The sequence below is a fragment of the Somniosus microcephalus genome, unplaced genomic scaffold (genome assembly GCF_052327205.1).
Source record: "Somniosus microcephalus isolate GS21.2 unplaced genomic scaffold, FLI_Smic_1.0 unresolved_chr1, whole genome shotgun sequence".
NCBI lineage: Eukaryota > Metazoa > Chordata > Chondrichthyes > Squaliformes > Somniosidae > Somniosus > Somniosus microcephalus.
The window spans coordinates 51,403,846-51,424,543 of NW_028225179.1; the positions used below are offsets into that span (position 1 = coordinate 51,403,846).

The following is a 20,698-nucleotide window of genomic DNA, read 5'->3' on the forward strand; positions in this document are numbered from 1 at the left end:
CATGAAACTCCAGTAGGATTTGGACAGATTGGGTGATTGGGCAGAAACATGACAAATGCGCTATAATGTGGATAAATGTGAGGTTATTCACTTTGCTGGCAAAAACATGAAGGCAGATTATTATTTGAATGGCAATAGATTGGGAGAAGGGGAAGTGCAAAGAGACCTGGGTGTTCTTGTGCACCAGTTGCTGAAGGTAAGCATGCAGGTGCAGCAGGCGGTTAAGCAGGCAAATGGTATGTTGGCATTCGTAGCAAGAGGGTTCGAGTACAGGAACAAGGATGTCTTGCTACAGTTGTACAGGGCCTTGGTGAGACCGCACCTTGAGTATTGTGTGCAGTTTTGGTCGTCTTACCTGAGGAAGGACGTGCTTGCCATGGAAGGAGTGCAGCGAAGATTAATCAGGCTGATACCTGGGATGGCAGGAATGACGTATGAAGAGAGATTGTGTCGATTGGGATTATACTCACTGGAGTTTAGAAGATTGAGAGGGGATCTCATCGAAACCTCTAAAATTCTGTCAGGCCTGGACAGACTAGATGCAGGAAGGATGTTTATGATGGCCGGGGAGCCCAGAACCAGGGGCCATAGTCTAAGGACAAGGGGTAAGCCATTTAGGACTGAAATGAGGAGGAATTTCTTCACCCAGAGAGTGGTGAACCTGTGGAATTCTCTGCCACAGAGGGCGGTGGAGGCCAGTTCATTAAATATATTCAAAAAGAGTTGGATATATTTCTTAAGGCTAAAGGGAACAAGGGATATGGAGAGAAGGCAGGGACAGGGTACTGAATTTGGATGATCAGCCATGATCTCATTGAATGGTGGAGCAGGCTCGAAGGGCCGAATGGCCTACTCCTGCTCCTATTTTCTATGTTTCTATGTTTCTATGTGATGTAGGAAACGCGGCAGCGAAACTGCGCACAGCAAACTCCCACAAACAGATATGAACAGATATCCTGTTTTAGTGATATTGTTTGAGGGACAAATATTAGTCAGGACACCGGGGATACCTACCCGGCTCTTCGTCGAAATACTCTTTGCTTTCCACCTGAGAGGCCAGACGGAGCCTCGGTTTATAGTTTCATCCAAAAGACGGCATCTCCGATATTACAGCGCTCCTTCATTATTGCACTGAACTGTCAGCCTAGATTTTTGTGCTCAAGTCTTGGAATAGTTCGTGGATTTCAGGAGACGGGTGGAATCTCTCCCAAGCTCCACCTTAATCTCCGCACAGACATGTCCCATAAACCCTTCATTTTCTTTGCATGCATCTCTCTATCTCTCCCTAACTATTTTTTTTCTCAATCTTTTTCCCCTGATAGACTTCGCAGGTTTCCTTGAACGGCCACTGCTGATCTAACCTGCAACACTAGCTCAAAACGGTAAAGAAAGAAATAATGATTGAGGCGGCAGGGAAAGTAATTCAGGAAAGTACAATGGAATGAATAAAATATTTCAAGTTGGTGCGCAGATTGAAGCTGGCCTGTTCCTCAGTCACAATTCAGGTGATCTTATTGGCCATTCCCATTCTCTGAAGGGCATCAATGAACCAGTTGTGGCTTTGCTGCAAAATTTCACCACCGCAACTTGGCTAAATAACGACTCTGGTGGGACTCAAACCCACAACCTTTGAATGTCGTTCAGGCGATTATTTAATTAGAAGTCCAATGCACTATCCATTGCGCCACAGAGCCGATGACAGAGTACACTTTCACATTACTCATTACACGGATAGTCATTGCCGTCAAGTACAGACTTATCTCCTAATCTCTGCTGCGCTTCTTGTCGCTCTCACTGTCAACCTTCCTGCCTATAGCTTTGTCTCACTCTCAATATCTCGCTCTCAATCTCTCTCTCTCTCTGTGCCTTGCTGTGTGTCTCCCTGCCTTGCTCTGTCTCTCGGTCTCTCTCTCTGCTTTTGTCTCTCTTCCGCTCCCAGTAGGGTTGTAAACACTTCAACCTAAGTCAACAGATATGTGGTACAAGTCGGGAAGACTCAAGGCTTGAAGACACCGAGTGTCTTTAGGGGCAGAACAGCAGTTTAATCAAATAATGCCCCACAGCAACCAGCACACAGCTCAGGGAAACGTCCTCATTTCTTGTCAGGACAGGATGAGCCTTCCCCAGTAGGTGCTGACCTTTTCTGATTACAGGCAGTGTAGTGGGGAAATGGTCGGCAGTTGGAGCTCCGGTTTTGGAAGGGTTAACGTATATCAGATACTTCCAGTTGTGGGCTGTCCAAAACTAGGGGTCATCAATACACGATAGTCACTGACAAATCCAATAGGCAATTCAGGATAAACTTCTTCACTCAGAGAGTGGTTAGAATATTGAATTGCCGGCCACGTGGAACGTTTGAGACGAATAGATGCATTTCTGGGGAAGCTGGATACACACATGAGGGAGACAGGAACAGAAGGTTCTGCTGATCGGAGGCGATGAAGCAGCTCGGGAGGAGGCTGGTGTGGAGCAGAAACACCGACACACACCAGTTGGGCCCAATGGTCCGTTTGTGTTTTGTAAAAGTCAGCGTCATTCTACGTAATTCCCGCCTTCTGTTTGGCTTCCTTCTTTGAGGGAATGGGGATATCGACAATGTTGGAAATGTAGATTCAGCTTCTGTCAGCAAACTTCAGCGGAAGAGCTGCTCCCGCCACTGGATGCAGAGATACCGGAGAGACTGAGGACTCTGGGGGAGGAATGTCCGCGTGTTGCACAGACTCAGAACATTAGGACAGCTATCGCCCACTGTGTAAAACGGCCACGGACGGACTCGACCCTGCAAATTATTTGGGTAAGATTACGCGCAGCAGTGAAGATCAGTTGCCTTCTCCACTAGGATAGGCGGGAGCTGCTAGCTTGAGAAATAGCATTGGGGAGAAAGCTGAGCAATTTCAGGGTCAGCGCTCTGAGAAAAGAGAGGATTAAAGAACAAAAAGCAGATTTAGAACTTCTGAACAGATCCACCGCGAGCAGGGTTCGAGCCTCAGCTAAACAAACCCCGGGACTTTCGAATCCAACATCTTAACCATCGGCCGTCGCATCTGAAATCGCCTCCCTTTTTAACTGACCCAGAATGATCCGGGACTGATTCACTTTTGATCATGTTTCTGTCCTGGACAAACAAGTGGATTGCAGCTGCCAATCATAACATGGTTTGGAGGGAACTTTATTGCATTAATCAAACCACCAACAGCCTCCAGCTGTCAATTAACTCTCCCCATCAGAGAGAGAGAGAGAGAGAGAGGGAGACTGTCAGAGAGCTTCCTGCATCCAGCCCTGAGCCTGTTACACTCGCCAGCTGCTCACTCACACCCCGCTGTCAGAAACACTGAACTTTTTACCGAGACCCTTCAAATACAGTCTATAAAATGAGAAAAGATCAAAGTTCACCGAAATTCGACTGAATGGAACAACGTTAATAAACTTTCCACCGTCACTCCGTTACCATGTTCGGCATTCCTTCAATCATAGAATAAATTATCGGCTGTTAGAATTTTTTCCACTGGGGTGAATAATTTTTGTGTGAGGAATGTTCCAGCGTCGTAAACCAGGGGAACGTGCCGACCGAGCTGCGCATTGATCGCTTCGGGCAGTCGGACAGTTCGCCCTTCATTCTGCTCTGATTCACTTTCCCAAAGCGGATCTACAGATTCTCAAATCTGCTGACTGGGTTTTCTGTTTGTGGTTGCTTTCGATTTGTCCCGCTCCCGACTCGCAATGTATTCCAGACCTCGGAGCATCCCTCCTGCTTGCATGGTGTCCCAGCCTCGATTGATTGCGGCCCACAGCAACCCCAACCTCGTCACCTACCCGCTGACAGACACACAGCGGTCATACTCTGCTTCAGTGAGATTAATGTACAGAGCGGGTTCAAGGTCCAATGCAATTGCGAGCAGAGCACGTCACTTGAGAGCGAAACAACTTTGCCTTTTGTACCTGTCTTCTAAAGCGCCGCACTGCTCCACACAGACAGTTCATTAGGACGATAATATATCCCAATTAGTTGATCCCATTCAGCCGATCTCAGGGGTGCATAAAGAAAAATGTGAAGGTCTTGCATTGGCTGGAATCGAACCCGGGTCCAACACAGCAGGCAAAAAGCTTCCGCCTGAACCAGGCAATGCCCATATAAAAAGCTGTCAGAAAGAACATGCAGTCTGACAGAGCTCCTGTGATGACCGACCCAGTCTGATCTACAGCCGCAGCGATCACCAAGTGTTTAAGGTGTTGGACATGAAATCGAGCAGGATGTTTCTGCACAAATGCGAATCCTGCTCCCAGACGCCGCTGTTTCATGCTCTCTTCCTGAACCGGTCTGAAAGGATGGCTGATCAGCTGTGGGAGGCGTTGCTGTGCTGCCCGTCACTACTGTCGGTGACTCGTTGTCTGTCAGCTGGCTGCATGTGTCCAGTTTGAAACCTGTCTGAGCGCCCAGCAGACTGACTTTAGTTTGAACATCTTTTTAGTTTGTTTTGCAAGAGTTGCCCTGAGCAGGTGATGAGTTTCCTTCTGGCGAACGGTTCGCCAATCCAGCTCCGAGGTAAAGTGGGTTGTGACTGGAGTAGCTTGTGTAACAGGAAGTGTTAGGGGCGGCAGTTTCCCTTCCCTTCCTGAAGAACATTCATCAACAAGTTGAGGTTTTGCTGTAAAATCACCCTGTCGAGCCCCAGAATCAAAGAGTCCTGACCTGAAAACGGATTCGAACCCACAACTTCTACAATGCTGCATTTTGATTCATTCATTCATTGTTTCACAGAATCCAATGAGATTTCTAGTGCGCCACAGAGCCGATTACATCACAAAGCCTTTTCAGTTACCCGGCTGGCTGGTTTTCACATTGCTCCAGTGACGCTCGGACAATGTGGGGAAATCAACGCAAAATCTGCTTTTTTCCTACTTAAAGGAATGTTGTTATCTACAGTGTCCATAAGCTGTGAGAAGGTGAGTTTTTACTAACAATCAATGGGATTTGAACCCGAGACCTCCCGCATTTACAACTATGAAAAATCCAAAAGCGAGAGTCACACCCCTAAACCAACGAGGCGCCAACAAAGCACCTTGCCCCTCATGAAGCATTACAATCTCAGAATCTGTCATTCGTGCAGAAAGGCATTCTATCCATCGTGCCAGTGCTGGCTCTCTGAAAGAGCTATCTAATTAGTCCCACGCCCCATAATAGTACAAATGTTTCCCTTGTAAATATATATTAGTAATTTGAGACATGACGAGTGGAGTGCAGCATGTTTGGGTGCAAAAGGTGAATTTGGACTGAAGTTTAAGATGATTGATGTAAGACCAGAGGCGACAGGAAGACATTTTTTTTTAGTCAGCGTGTTGTTGTGACCTGCAATGCACTGCCTGAAAGGATGGTGGAAGCAGATTCAATAGCAGCTTTAAGAAGGGCACTGGATAAATACCCGAACGGAAATCATTTACAGAGCTATGGGGAAAGAGCAGAAGAGAGGGAATAATTGTGCAGGTCTTTCATAGGCCAGCACAGGTACGATGGACCGAATGACCTCGTTCTGTGCTGTATTCCTAGCCCACCTCACATCTTCCACCCTCCGTAAACTTCAGGGAATCCCAATCTGCTAACTCGCACCTAGTCCCCTTCACACATCACCCCTGAACTCGCTCACTTACACTGGCTGCCGGTTACGCGATGTCTCGATTTTAAAAAGCTCATCCTTGTTTTCAAGTCCCTCCATAGCCTCTCCCCTCCCTATCTCTGTAACCTCTTCCAGCCCTACAACCCTCCGAGATCTCTGCGCTGCTCCAATTCTCGCCTCTTGCGCATCCCCAAATTAATCGCTCCACCATTGGCGGCCGTGCTTTCAGCTGCCTCGGCCCTAAGCTCTGGAAATCCCTCCCTAAACCTCTCCGCCGCTCCACCTCTCTTTCCTCCTTCAAGACGCTCTTTAAAACCTACCTCTTTGACCATGCTTATGGCCATCTGCCCTAATATCTCCTTATATAGCTCGGTATCAAATTTTGTTGGAAAACGCTCCTGTGAAGCGAGTTGGAATTTTTTACTTTGTTGAAGGCGCTACATAAATGCAAGCTGCTGTTGTTGTATTATTGCTTGAATCTCTGACGAGGCTCTGGGCGGTTTGTCTTTTAATCTCTTTGCTCTTTAATGTAATCAGAGTCAAGGTGAACCAAGGCTTTAAACCTTTCTAATAATTGGTTTTATGAGCATTATTACACAACTTTTACAGACAGAGATTCGGACAACATTTGAGTCAGTTTTGCAACTCGAAACTCAGAACGGACAATGTTTCGGCTTCGGGAGACGGGGAGGTTAATTATTTATAAAAACTGAAAATACTGGAAATACTCAGCAGGCTAGGCAGCATCTGTGGAGAGGGCAACAGATTTAACGATTTAGGTCCATGACCTTTCGATAGAACACATTTCCTGAGCTGCTGAGAGTTTCCAGCATTTTCTGTTTTTATTTCTGATTTCCCGCATCCGCAGTATTTTGCTTTGTCTGAGGTCAGCTTTTCTCAAACGTTTCAGCGGCTCATGGAAGTGTCCCTGCAGCAGATTGAACAGCATTCCCTGTGTCTCCGTGTTTCAGAGACGGATTCTAACGTGAAATAAAAACAGAAAATTATTGTAATACTCAGCAGGTCTGTCCATCACAGGACTGACCGGATCTCCATTCCCGATACAAACAGTGAATCATCTTTTAGAGACAGCGAGAGAGAACAGGAACAGAGGATGGAACAAACGGCGGACTGGATTCCAATTCCGCTCCCACAAGTTATTAATGATAAAAAACACCAGGAAATAGGAACAACAGACGGATTTCTCCAGAATTAAAAGGTCGGGTTTTAACCAAGGATTTCTCCCCTGTTCCCAAACACCCCTCGAAGAATTGGGAAATTTTAAAATGTGGGAAATACAGGAGGGACAGGATTGCTGAAATCTCTGCGGCAGTTACTGAGCCCTGGTTGGGATCAGTTTCCAGCCCGGGAGATTGTTAACAGTGAAAGAGATCGTGGGCTGGAAACAGGTCGGGAGCTCTTGTCAGTTCCTGCACTTTAACTTTTATTAACAGAGCGGGCGGTGGAATTAACATTAACAGTGAAAGAGATCGTGGGCTGGACACAGGACGGAAGCTCTTGTCAGTTCCTCCACTTTAAGTTTAATTTATCGAGCGAGCGGTGGAATTAACTTTAACAGTCAAAATGTACAGATTTGGTGAAAATCTGAAAACAGCAAAACAGAAGAACAGGAGGAGGCTATTCAACCCCTCGAGTCTATCCAGTGACCCTAAACCCACAATGCACAGAGTCAGTGACCCTAAACCCACAATGCTCAGGGGCAGTAACCCTGTACCCACAATGCCCAGGGTCAGTGGCCCTGCACCCACAATGCTCAGCGCCAGCAATCCTGTATCCACAATGCCCAGGGTCAGTGAATCTATACCCACAATGTCCAGGGTCAGTGACCCTATACCAACAATGCCCAGGGCCAGTGACACTGTACCCAAAATGCCCAGGGCCAGTGACCCTGTACCCATAATGCCCAGGGCCTGTGACGCTGTACCCACAATGCCCATGGTCAGTGAACATGTACCCAAAATGCCCAGGCCCAATGACAATGTACCCACAATGCCTAGTGTAAGTGACCCTGTACCCAAAATGCCCATTGTCAGTGACTCAGTACCCACATTGCCCATGGGCACACCCCTGTACCCACAATACCCATGGTCAGTGTACCTGTACCCACAATGCCATGGGTCAGTGAGCTGTACCCACAATGCCCATGGTCAGTGACCCTGCACCCACAATGCCCAGGGACAGTGACCCTAAACCCACGATGCCCAGGTTCAGTGACACTTTATCCACAATGCCCAGGGCCAGTGACCCAGTACCCACAATGCCCGGGGTCAGTGACCAAAACCCTCGATGCCCATGTTCAGTGGCCTGTATCCACAATGCCCAGCGTCAGTGTCTATGTACCCACAATGCCCAACATCAGTGACACTGTACCCACAATGCCCAACGTCAGTGACACTGTACCCACAATGCCCATGGTCAGTGACCGGGTACCCACAATGACCCGGGTCAGTGTTTCTATACCCACAATGCCCAGGGTCAGTAACCTATACCCACAATTCAGGGTTAGTGACCCATTGCCCACAATGCCCATTATCTCTGACCCTGTACCAACAATGCCCCGGGTCAGTGATTCTATCCCCATAATGCCCAGGGTCAGTGACCTATACCTGCATTTCAGGGTTAGTGACCCATTACCAACAATGCCCAGTGTCACCGACCCTGTACCAACAATGCCCACGGGTCAGTGATTATATACCCACAATGCCCAAGTTCAGTGAATTATACCCACAATGCAGGGTCATTTACAAATTACCCACAATTCCCATAGTCCGTAACCCTGTAACCATTGCAGTGGGGAAAGAGTTAAATTGACATCGCTGGTAGTTTCACTGAATAGTATAAGGAAGACAGGGACTACCATGAAAGACCATATTCATAAAGATGCGGTCAAAGATAGCTGACCTTTGGAGAGATATAAAACAATTACATGGAGACAGGATGTCCAGCAATTCAACTGCCCGTAAGAACGTTATTACCTCGGTTACATTCCAACGTATCTTTTAATTGGCATTCAGCAGTTTAAATGATTCATTGAAGAGGCAGCTTATACATGTTTATATTAAGATTCGTAACCAATACTTGAAGGTGCATGCAGGTCAAGATCCTATCAGCTGGCAGGAATGAATTTAAAATGAGGTGGCCATGCTTACTGTAATTTATAAAATCGTAGTGTTTTCTGTAACAATCTGGAAAGGTCAGGCTAAGACAGAGCAGGATGTTTCCCCACGGGTGCAGTAAAGATGACTTGACGATCAATCTAAAACCTTGTGATGGTTGTTGGTTTAAAATACTCCACAACAATTGGCGTCACGAACAGGATCCACACGGACCGGAGGCACGTGCGAGTGAAGCTGAGCCAAAAACGTGAGTACTTTTAAATACCACGTACCGTTCGGACAAGGCAACAGTGTCGCATGTCCACCACCCCCTTTGGAAACAAAGAACTAGAAGCTTTGAATCGATAAATCAAGCGGTCTTGGGGTTAGGTTCGATCCTCATCTGCGCCTGGAGAAATTTTATCACTTTTAATGAGACTTTATCAGATTTTTCCTTTTTATCTCTATCAAAACCATTCATAATTTTGAACATTTCTATGAAATCCCCTCTTGACGTTTTGTGCTCTAAAGAGAAAAATCCCAGCTTCTCTAGTCTCTTCGCATAAATGAAGTGCCCCACAGCCCCGAGACCGGAGAAGCAGCGGACCTGCGCTGGAGCAGCCCGAGGCGGGAGAGCTTGAAGGCTTAAAAGGGAGCAGTCAGAGGCACCGAGTCTCACAGCCCCGAGACCGGAGAAGCAGCGGACCTGCGCGGGAGCAGCCCGAGGCGGGAGAGCTTGAAGGCTTAAAAGGGAGCAGTCAGAGGCACCGAGGCCCACAGCCCCGAGACCGGAGAAGCAGCGGACCTGCGCGGGAGCAGCCCGAGGCGGGAGAGCTTGAAGGCTTAAAAGGGAGCAGTCAGAGGCACCGAGGCCCACAGCCCCGAGACCGGAGAAGCAGCGGACATGCGCGGGAGCAGCCCGAGGCGGGAGAGCTTGATGGCTTTAAAGGGAGCAGTCAGAGGGACCGAGGCCCACAGCCCCGAGACCGGAGAAGCAGCGGACCTGCGCGGGAGCAGCCCGAGGCGGGAGAGCTTGAAGGCTTAAAAGGGAGCAGTCAGAGGCACCGAGGCCCACAGCCCCGAGACCGGAGAAGCAGCGGACCTGCGCGGGAGCAGCCCGAGGCAGGAGAGCTTGAAGGCTTAAAAGGGAGCAGTCAGAGGCACCGACCAATGCAGGTTCCAGGAGAGAGGTAAAAAGTAATCCAAGTGTGACGTCACCAGGGAGCAGGTAAGTGATTGGTTGGTGAGTATTTTTCTCTTTTCTATACAAGCTTGAATTCTGTGGTGTTAAATTTCTGTGGTGTAGTGGGGATAGTTGGTAAATAAAGCGCCCTAAAGTATACCTGTAACTGGGGTATTGAATAAATTTTTTAATTAATTAAAGGAGTAAGTCATGCCAGGAGAGTTCAGACCCGTGTTCTGCTCCTCTTGCTCCATGTGGGAAGTCAGGGACGCTGCCAGTGTCCCTGGCGACCATGTGTGCGGGAAATGCATCCAGCTGCAGCTACTTGTAGATCGCATTGCGGCGCTCGAGCTGCGGGTGGATGAATTTTGGAGCATGCGCGATGCTGAGAGGGTCGTGGATAGCACGTTTAGCGATTTGTTCACGCCTCAGTTAAGGGTAGCACAGGGGGTGACCATCAGGTGGAGCAACAAAGGCAGGCAGGTAGTGCAGGGAACCCCTGCGGACATCCCCCTTTCAAGCAGGTATACCAAGTTGGATACTGTTGAGGGGGATGGCTCACCGGGGGAAGGCAGCAGCAGCCAGCTTCCTGGCACCAGGGACGCTTCTGCTGCTCAGGAAGGGAGGAAAAAGAGTGGGAGAGCAATAGTGGTAGGGGATTCTATCGTAAGGGGAACAGATAGGCGTTTCTGTGGCCGCAAACATGACTCCAGGATGGTTTGTTGCCTCCCTGGGGCCAGGGCCAGGGATGTCACTGAGTGGCTACAAGGCATTCTTAAGGGGGAGTGTGAGCAGGCAGAGGTCGTGGTCCACATTGGGACCAACGACATAGGTAGGAAGGGGGATGAGCTCCTGCATCAAGAATTTAGGGAGCTAGGTAACAGATTAAAGAGCAGGACCTCAAAGGTTGTAATCTCTGGATTACTCCCAGTGCCACGTGCTAGTGAGTATAGGAATGGGAGGATAGAGCAGATGAATGCGTGGCTAAAGAGTTTGTGTATTGGGGAGGGTTTTACTTTCCTGGATCACTGGGCCTGCTTCTGGGAAAGGTGGGACTTGTACAAGTCGGACGGGTTGCACCTGAACCAGAGCGGGACAAATATCCTTGCAGGGAGGTTTGCTAGCACTGTTGGGGGGGGTTTAAACTAACTTGGCAGGGGGATGGGATACAGAGGGGAGCTGAAATAGGGGGTGATGTGTTGCCAATTATAGAGAAAAGAACAAGTCAGCTTGGTAGACAGGGCAAATATATAAGGGCAAGGCTGGATGGCATCTATTTTAATGCAAGGAATCTTGCAAGCAGGGTGGATGAACTGAAGGTGTTGATAAACACATGGGAGTATGATATTGTTGCTATCACGGAGACATGGTTGAGGGAGGGGCAAGACTGGCAGCTCAATATTCCGGGGTACAGAATCTTCAGGCGAGACAGAGGGGGAGGTATAAGAGGAGGGGGTGTCGCAATATTAATTAAGGAGTCAATTACTGCAGTAAGGAGGGATGATATATTAGCAGGTTCTTCTAATGAGGCCATATGGGTGGAGCTTAAAAACAAAAAGGGGGCAAGCACTTTGCTGGGAGTGTACTATAGGCCTCCAAACAGTCAGGGGGAGATAGAGGAACAGATATGTAGGCAAATCTCAGAGGAATGTGCAAATAATAGGGTAATAATAATGGGGGCTTTCATCTTCCCCAATATTAACTGGGATAGTCAGAGTGTGAAAGGCTCAGAGGGTGTAGAATTCTTAAAGTGCATCCAGGAGAGCTTTTTTAGCCAGCATGTAGAAAGTCCTACAAGAGAGGGGGCGGTACTGGACCTAATTCTAGGGAATGTGGCCGGCCAAGTGGAAAAAGTGCTAGTAGGTGAGCACTTTGGTGACAGTGACCATAATATGGTAAGATTTAAGGTGGTCATGGAAAAGGACAGGGATGGGCCGGAAATAAAGGCTCTAAATTGGGGGAAGGCCGATTTTAATAGGATAAGGCAGGACCTGGCCAAAATGGACTGGGATCAGCTACTTGTAGGAAAATCCGCATCAGAGCAATGGGAGGCTTTCAGAAGGGAGATTGGGATCATACAATGGCAACATGTTCCCGTAAAGGTCAAGGGTGGTTCCAAAAACGACAGGGAACCTTGGATGTCTGGGGATATACGAGAATGGATTAGGAAAAAAAGGAGGGCTTTTGGCAGATACAAAAGGCTAAAGACGGATGAAGCCCTAGAGGAGTACAAAAAGTGCAGGGGGATACTTAAAAAAGAAATTAGGAGATCAAGGAGGGGCATGAAATAACACTGGCGAGCAAAATAAAGGAAAATCCTAAGATGTTTTATAAGTATATTAAGGGTAAGATGATAGCTAGGGAAAAAATAGGGCCCATTAGGGACAAAAGTGGAAATCTGTGTGTGGAGCCAGAAGATGTAGGAGGGGTTCTAAATGAATTTTTTGCATCTGTTTCACGATGGGCCGAAGGGCCTCTATACGTGCTGTATAACTCTATGACTCTATGACTCTATCCCTGGTAACATTCCAGTAAATCTATTCTGCACTCACTCGAAGGTCTTGACTTCTTTCCTAAAGCGTGGTGCCCAGAATTGAACGCAATACTCCAGCTGAGGCCTCGCCAGTGCTTCTTAAATGTTTAGCATAATTTCCTTGCTTTTATGCTCTATTCATCTTTTAATAAAAGAACGGATCCCAAATCATTTTTAAAAGCCTTCTCACCTTGCCCTGCCGCCTTCAAAGCTGAGTGCGCACACCCCATGTGTCCCTGTTCCTGCACCCTCTTTAAAATTGTATCATTTAGAGCTGGTTAATAAATTGCAGGGGAGAGCATTCTGAGCAGTTTCGGGGCCAGTGATCTCCAGAGGGAGCCGATAAAAGGAAATAATCGGCCCCATTAAAATAGTACCATTTAGTTTAAATTGCCTCTCCTCATTCTTCCGACCAAAATATATCACTTTGCACTTCTCTGCGTTAACTTTCATCTGCCATGTGTCTGCCCATTTCACCAGTCTCTTTCTGTTCATACTCCCTATTTGTAGCTCTTAGTATCTGCTCTTACTATCTGTTCTTTGTATCTTTCCCATTCGCCAGGATGTGTGCTATGTTTTGCATTTATGTATGCTTTTAATTTTATTTTAACGCGGTTTCTTACCTCTTTAGTCGTCCATGCCTGTCTTTTGGGCAGTAGATTTCTTGCCCCTCAGGGGTATAAACTGCTTCTGTACCATATTCAATTTATTATGAACACCTGCCACTGATATTGTGTCATTTTACCTATTAACAGATTTGCCTAGTTTAATGTGGACAGTCTCTGTCTCATTCTGTTGAAATCAGCTTCATCCAAATCTACAATGTTAGTAACTGTTTCGCGTTTCTCCTGTTCAAACAGTACATTGAACGCAATCATTTTATGATCACTATTAAATAAATGTTCACGCACGCTTAGTCTGTTTAATAAATCTGACTTGTTACTCGTTACTAAATCTAATATGGCCTGCCCCCTTGTTAGTTCTAGGACATATTGTTGTAGAAAACTATTTTGGACACACGCAATAAATTCACTGACATTCTGATAGGTGCTAGTCTGCTTATCTCAATCTATATGAAAATTAAAATCTACCGTTAAAACCACTCTGCTTTTGCTACACGCTTGTCCAATTTCTATATTTTTAAAATCTAGCATTTCACAGCTGCGACCAGGGGGCCTCTACACAACTCCCAATACAGTCTTTAGTCTTTTCCTAGCCTTTAATTCTACCCATAAAGTCTCCATTGCCTGCTTATCTCTCGTTATATCCTCTCTTAGCATTGAAGTGATTTCACCCTTAATCACTAAGGCTACTACTCCCCCTGTACCATTTCCCTATCTTTCCTGTAGACGTCCCGCAGAACTTCCACCACTCTGTATTACCACCAACTTGAGATGAAGGCTACAATTCCATGAACCATTGATTTTCATTTGTACCTGTCCAGTAGTTTGAACCAATTAATCTACGTGGACTTTTAATACTTACTGCTCCTCCACAGTTCCTAACTTCTCAGCTTTTTCAATATACTCTGATCTATATTTCTCAGGTCTAAAGTGGATGATCTCACAGTTCTCCACGTCGAACACCATCGGCCAAGGTTTTGCCCACTCAGTTAATCTATCCTTTGCATTTTCTGCTCGCATCTACACTACTTACTGTGCCGCCTAACTTAGTGCCATCAGCAAACTTGGATATACGATGGATGTCATCAAAATGTAAAAGAGGGCTGGAAACGGGCATGGAACTGTGGGCTGAGGTGACAGTACATTAGAATTCGGAATGTATAAAATGCAGTCTCCAATGCTCCGCTTATCTGCATCAGACCGCAAGTAATTTGCAATACATCATCGATCCATATTGGCCGTTGTAACCTGAGTTTGTAGCTCAGTGAATTGGTGTTACAGATTGGAAAGTGTTGTGTCTCTGTGGCACAATCGGTTGACACTGTCGGCTGTCAGCTCAAATAATTGATGGTTGCATTAACGATCGGGTAATCTTCACCTTAATGTCTCAGTTTCAGGTTTAAACGACAGAAGACAAATGTGCCGCAAACATTGCCAGCTGGGCCCGGCTGATATTCCCATCATGTACCCTGTGGTCGCAGAGCAGGCACATCAAAAATATATAAACGCCTGAGACTAGCTTCACGGAAATCAGAATTTGTCTTAACAGACAAGACCCCGAAAGGTCGGATGGGAGGCCGCACTGATTGCAGGAGAGTTGGTTCGCTGTGTCATGGATATTTCAGGAGAGAGCCACACCAGACACTCGCCATGATTCCACAATGAAACTCACACCGTTTATTTTGCAAATGCAAAATGATATTTACATTCTGACTGGTTTCAGTTGATTTGTGAGAGATCATTATAAGATCCGGCAGGGCTGCCTCAGTTAATAACAACTGTTTTAAGCTGCATTTCAGACACAGCAACAAATCGATCCTTTTGTAGCTGCTTTCCAGAGCCCAGAATGAGTGAGGCCGCGAAAAGCAGCTCTCTTCAACAACCCGCTGCTGGCCAATAGCAGCGAATGTGGCCTCAGACAGGGCATTGCAGCCCACCTCTGGGGAACAAGATCCCACTGAAGCAGAGCTGTGCAGACCTTTGCATCTCTCGCCTATAGGTGCCGCCATGGAGATCGATATCATAGAATCATAGAATTTTACAACACAATAGGAGGCATTCGGCCCATTGAGCCTTTGAAAGAGCGAACCAATTAATCCCACTTTCCTGCGGTTTCCCCATAGCCCAGCATATTTTTTTCTTTCCAAGTGTTTATCCAATTACCTTTTAAATGTTAGTACTAAATCTGCTTCCACTACCCCTTCAGGCAGTGCATTACAGCTCATAAAAAATTCACTGTATTAATGCTTCCTCCTGTCACTTCTGTTTCATATCCAAATACTGTAAATCTGTGAATTCAGGTAACCCGCCCTCTGGTCACCAGAAACAGATTGTTCTTCTTAACTCTCCCCAAATCCTTCAAGTTCTTAATCACCTCTCTCAAATCTCCCCTTAAGTTTCTCTGCTCTAACGAGAACAACGCAGCTGCTCTAGTCTCTGCACATAACTTAAGTCTTTCATCACTGGTGCCCTACTATTATCCACTGCACACTCTCTTAGGGCTTAAGATCCTTACTCGCTGTGGTGCCCAGAATTGGCCACAATACTCCAGCTTGGGCCTAATTAGTGTTTTATGAAGGTTGAACATAAATTCCTTGCGTTTTTACTCTATTCCCCGATTTATAATGTCAAGGACCGCGATTGCCCTCTTTACAGCCTTCTCAACTTGTCCTACCACCTTCAGATACTTCTGAAGTTACACCCAAAGGTCGTTCTGCTCCTGCACCCACTTTAAATGTACCACGTGGTTTATTTTGACTCTTCTGATACTTCCTACCAAAATTAATTAATTCGTCAAATTTCACCTGCCATGACCATTTCGCCGGTCTGTCTATGTCCTCCTGAAATCTGCCAATAACATTCTCACTATTTACGACATTGACAACACATCCGCAAACTTTGAAATTTGACTCCCTATACCCAAGTCCTGGTAATTTATATATAACAAGAAAAGCACTGATCCTAATGCCCATCGCTGGGGGACCCACTGCAGCGAAAGCAGCGCATCACTACCGGTGCAGCAAGATACCACATGGCCAGGAAAAGCCTCCTCATACACAGAACACATTGACAGTGAAATCCGGGGAGATTGTATCCTGGTCACTCGGCCTTCCAGCAACAGTTTGCGTTTTGTTTACCTCAGTGTGTAAGTGCAGGGGCATTAGCTTTTGTATCAGGATGTCATGATGGCCGAGTGGTCTAAGGCTCTCCGTTCAAATAGTCGTCTCCTCTGGATGTGTGGGTTCGAATCTCACTTTTGACATATTGTCCTTTACTTAATCGGAACAATTTTATCTGGATCTGCTGGAGGTAATATTTCGGCCAAGTTGATTTATTCTTTCCAGAAAACGAAGCCCACTTCCATCCAAGGCAGGTTTTTTTTGGTTGTAACTATGTATTGTGTAGAGAGTCAGCAGAACAGGGCCAGTGGAATCAATCCATTGTGATTCAAGCTTGCAGTTCTACATCATAAATTATCAGATAGGGCCCAACTCATTCCACAGCATTCACCAGTGGCTTTGGAAGAAGGTTAATGTAAACTACCATATTTACATCATGGCTTTAAAGACACTCAATTAAAGTTTGTTTTAGCAATCAATTACCTGTTATCCTTGTAGGTATATTTGGGTGTGTCCATGTTAGATTCACATGTATTTGAGAGTTACTAATGTGTTGAATGCAAGTGATTTGCATCTCTGTTAGTTACTGATATACTTAGATGTGTCTGTAGTATTATTTAATGTATTGGGTGGGGGATCTGTGTCAGTTATAAATGTATCTCTGAGCGCTGCAGATGTCCAGTCCGGCCCTATTCTACCTTCTCATCGACCCCACGTGGGACACGCAGAACATCTGTTACATTCGGATTCAACATTGCTTTCATTAACCGTGTTAACATTTAGACAAGGAGATGTTTAGAAGATAACCACTCTTGTTCCACCAGCCTCGCTGCTACCTCCTAAGCCTTCCTCAATCTTGCTGATACAACCTGAGTATTCATTACCCACTCTGAGAGACTCGACAGAGCATTGGTTCCCCTCGCTGAGAGCACCTCAGCGTCCCTTACTGTCTTCGATACATTCCGAGCGTCCCTTACTCTCTCTCATACCTCCCGAGCGTTCCTTACCCTCTCTGACACCTCCTGATTTCCCTTAACATCTCCAATACCTTCTGAGAGTCCGTTACTCTCTCTGATATCCATTTAGAGCCCTCATGCCCACCTGATACTATATCAGAAACCCTTAAATTCCCCCACAGCCTCTGAGATCCCATTGTCATTGCAATCCCCTCTGATAAACTCTGAGACTCCCTGATACCAGGAGCAAAGTGTGTTTGGAATGCCGTGGCTCAGGACAATGTGGGCGGAAACGGCTGACTTACATCGTGTGCAGGAAAGTTAAGCACGATCATGTGTGTGAGAAAAGCACAGAAACGTTTTGCCTGGAGCTGCGCCCTTGAGGCAAGTTTTGTGCTGTCTGGTAAACTGCCATAGTGAAAGCACAAAATTAACAACAGAAAATGCTGGACATATTCAGCAGCTCAGGCAGCATCTGAAGAGAAATGTTACTTTTACCAGGACGTCACTGCCCACTTTGATTGATACTTCACGTAGCTCATATCGTAAAATTTCGACACCTCTGTGCAAGAAACAGTTTGGGTGGAAATGAGGACTTTGCTTCTTTGAGCAAATAGAGTGAGGCAGCAAATCAAAAGCCGCTCTGCGAATTGGGCAAGGATAGGACTCAGAAACAGGAGTCTTGGATGTGTTGAAAAAAGGGGGAAAAGATTTAGTCTTAAATGCAATAATTGTAGAATTCGAAACAATGCGTGTAGAGCACAGACGATTAGTGGCCCATCGCCTTAGTCTCTCAAGCACCTCGCTCCATGAACACACCTCCGAAAGCTCTTTTATTTCCTTATGTCTCATTGCAAAGCCCTTGGCTCAAATCAAAAGCAACAGGAGATCCCGCTTTCAATTATCAGTTACCAGTATCAGGACTAAGACATTGTTGGCGTGGTAGCTTAGGCTCCAGTCTCTTCGGGGGCGTGGGTTCGAATCGCACCGCTGTCATAAATTGTGCTAATTTTGTTGTTGTCCGAATCAATGCTCGCTGCAAAGTTCAAAATGAAAAAAAGATAATGGAGGGAACGTTGATCAGGTCAAGCGCTTCATCAGCAATCCCTTTATTAAGTGGCATTGTGCGCGGCATAGCTGTTCTTTTTATAACTTCCTGGAATGTGGGCATCGCTGGCAAGGCCAGCATTTAGTGCCCATCCCTGATTGTGCTTGACAAGGCAGTGATGAGCCACCTTCTTGCACCGCTGCAGTCCGTGTGATGAAAGTACTCCCACAATGCTACTAGAGAGGGAGTTCCAGGATTTTGACCCAGCGACGATGAAGGACCGATCATACATTTCCAACTCAGAATGGTGTGTGACTTAGAGGAGAACTTGGAGTTGATGGTGTTCCTATGTGCCTGCTGCCCTTGTTCTTCGAGGTGGTAGAGTTCTTGGGGTTGGCAGGTGCTGCTGAAGAAGCCTTGGCGAGTAGCTGCAGTGCATCTTGTAAATGGTACACACTGCAGCCGCCGTACACCGCTGATGAAGGGAGTGAATGTTTAAGGTGGTGAATGGGGTGCTAATCGAACGAGCTGCTTTGTCCTGTATGGTGTCGTGCTTCTTGAGTTTTGTTGGAGCTGCACTCATCCAAGCAATTGGACAGTATTCCATCACACACCTGACTTGTGCCTTGTAGGTGGTGGAAATGCTTCGGGGAGTCAGGAGGTAAGACACTCGCCACAGAATACCCAGCATCTGACCTGCTGTTGTAGCCACTGGTTTCAACGGCTCCCAGGCATGGCTCAAGCAGCTCTCCGCTGGTAGTGGCTGGATTAGAGATCGGGGAACCTGCGCTGCTGTTGAGGCAGTCTGGCTGCTGCTGCATCCACCTCTCGCAGTCCAAGAGCCCGGGCAGCGGTCCGCACCAATCTACCTTCTCTGGATTCGGCGTCACTTGTAAACTGTGGACCTGGTGGCGGAACGCCAGTGTATCTGCATTCGCAGTAAAATGCTGTGTGTTTGAATCACGGCGGGATCACTGAGCTTTCACACTGTGCGGTCCTGAGTTTATATCAGGGCAGTGTTTCAAGGATTGAATATCCATTTTGGGGCAATAATTATTTTCAGAATTAAGTGGGCTTTTTTTGTTTCTTTTGATTACACTCTAAGTTTTTCTGTTAGAGAGTAGTTTTTAAAATTTTATATCGGAACATTGTTTAAGCAATGTGGTGCGCTCACTGATTGTTGAATAACTCTCTCACCCACTTGAGAGAGTTTTCTGATGCAGTAACAGAGAGGGTTGATGAGGGCAATGCGATTGATGTGGTGTACATGGACTTTCAAAAGGTGTTTGACAATGTGCCACATAATAGACTTGCCAACAAAGTTAAAGCCCATGGAATAAAAGGGACAGTGGCAGCATGAATACCAAATTGGCTAAGTACCGGAAACTGAGAGTTGTGTTGAAATGTTGCTTTTCGGACTTCAGGAAGGTATACAGTGGTGTTCCCCAGGGGTCGGTTCTAGGACCACTGCATTTCTTGATATATATTAATGATTGGGCGTGGGTGTTCAGGGCTCAATTTCAAAAGTTGCAGCTGACGCAAAACTTGGAAGTATAGTGAACAGTGAGGAGGATAGTGACAGAATTCTAGAGGTCATAGACAGGCTGGAAGAATGGGCGGACACGGAGCAGGTGAAAGTTAACGCAGAAAAGTGAGAAGTGATACATTTTGGTGGAAAGAATGAGGGCAGGAAATGTAAACTAAAGGGTACAATTCTAAAGAAGTGCATGAACAGAGAGACCTGGGGTATATGGGCACAAATCGTTGAAGGTGGCAGGGCAGGCTGAGAAAGCAGTTAATAAAAGCTTTCGGGATGCTGGGCTTCCTAAATAGAGGTATAGAGTACAATAGCATTTAAATTATGATGATCCTGTATAAAACACTGGTTCGGCTCCAACTGGAGTATTGTGTCCAATTCTGGGCACCAAACTTTGGGAAGGATGTGAAGGCCTTAGAAATGGTACAGCAAAAGATTCAAGAAAATGATTCCAGTGATGAGCGACTTCAGTTACATTGATAGAGTGGAGAAGCTCGGGTTGTTCTCCTTAGAGCAGAGAAGATTGCGAAGAGATTTGATAGAGGTGTTGAAAATCATGAGGGTCTGAACAGAGTAGATACAGTGAATGTGGTCCCATTGGCAGAAATGTTGAGAACCAGAGGACATATATTTAATTTGATTGGCAAAAGAACCAAAGGCGACTTAAGAAAATCTTTCTTTACACAGCGAGTGGTTACGATCTGGAATGCATTCCCAAAAAAGGTCGTGGAGACAGATTCCATCACAGCTTTCAAAAGGGAGTTGGATAAGTATCTGAAGGAAAAACATGCAGTGCTCCGGGGAAAGGGCGGGAGCATGGGACTAGCTGAAGTGCTGGAAGGCATTCTTCCACTCTGTAACCATTCTATTCTCTGATTCTGTGAAAGGTGCTATATAGAGTCAAGTTGCTGCTGTATTTCGGTTTTTTATAATATTCTTAACATAAAAAACCCAAACTTTACAAAACTAAA

General features: G+C 46.3%; 1 non-coding gene across 1 annotated transcript; it reads right to left on the minus strand.

Moving 5' to 3' along the window:
- Positions 1 to 1,599: 1,599 nt before the first annotated feature.
- Positions 1,600 to 1,694, minus strand: trnar-ucu (transfer RNA arginine (anticodon UCU)). The gene is made up of 2 exons: positions 1,658 to 1,694; positions 1,600 to 1,635 (listed from the first exon to the last, which is right to left on the minus strand). It is a non-coding gene; the product is annotated as a tRNA-Arg (tRNA).
- Between the last annotated feature and the right edge of the window lie 19,004 nt (positions 1,695 to 20,698).